Here is a 1160-nt window from a genome sequence, read left to right on the forward strand (position 1 = left end):
TTCCTGCTGGACTTCAGGCGAACAACAACACAGCAGGCTGAGCTAGGAGCCTTGTCTCTCGCCTTTGCACAAAAGAGATTCTCTGGAGGGGGAAAAACCCCACAACAATGGTGAGGAAACGTACAAGAAAACTGCAAAGAAAGTAGCTGACCTTGCATGCCGCAGGCCAGAAAAAAGTACAAATGTTCTTGCAAAGAAGCAGGAAAAGATGGAAGCTATGGAGCCGACGAGCTTTTTACGAGCCCAATTTAATCATCTTCTCAGCAAATGCTCCCCACGAGGAACAAGAGGGGAAAGCAAGATCCTGAAAAGACTGCAGGCAAAGGAATTCTACTGGTACTCCTGGACTGATTAAAATTCCTCAGGACTCATAGCAGGAGAGAATATTTTATGTAAAACTTCACCTTGTCTTTATTACATTTGCCAAACTTCTTCCTGTGTAGATAGTGGGAGGTGCGTGCAAAAGGCAAAGATGGAGATAACAAGCACAGGACCTGGCTGTGGCTTTCCAGCTTATTACCCATTTGTCTGGGAAGAGTCCTGGTGATGGCAGTGAGCATCCGCATGCATACAACAAGGTGTGGGCAGGGAGGGGCTGTGGGGACCTCCAGAGCCTGGACAGAGTGTGATGCAGTCACGTGTCCATGCAGATTTGTGCAGGAGAAAATCCTGTCCTTGGATGTAGCTGTGATCACAGGCATCAAGTGGCTTGGAGATGAGTGATTGTCATGATTTGGGATGCAGAGTGAATTCGGAGAGAACTAGGTCTCACCAGTCAGCTGAAATAAGTGAGTGAAGTTTCCATGTGCAGCACGGATGTCAGGTTCGGTGCATGCCATTACCAAACCCACTCCTGGAAAACAGAGATTGGCATATGGAGAGACCCCTCATTGCTGCTGCTGCTGCTGCTGCTGCTGCCGGGTAAGATATTGATGACAAAATATCACCTGACACCTGTTATAAATAACGTCCGTCCCATCACCCACTCACCACATGACCCATGGCTGCCAACTCCTCACTCAGAAGAGGCTCAGCGTGGAATGAAACCCATATTTAAAATACATTTTTGCATATGTCTTCCTGAACGAGGAACAACAGCATAGGGGTCTGGAAAAGGTTTCCTCCAGCACTTTCTTTCCTGTGGTGCCAGAAGAACAACC

The sequence above is a fragment of the Corvus brachyrhynchos genome, unplaced genomic scaffold (assembly GCF_000691975.1).
Source record: "Corvus brachyrhynchos isolate BGI_N302 unplaced genomic scaffold, ASM69197v1 scaffold139, whole genome shotgun sequence".
Lineage (NCBI taxonomy): Eukaryota > Metazoa > Chordata > Aves > Passeriformes > Corvidae > Corvus > Corvus brachyrhynchos.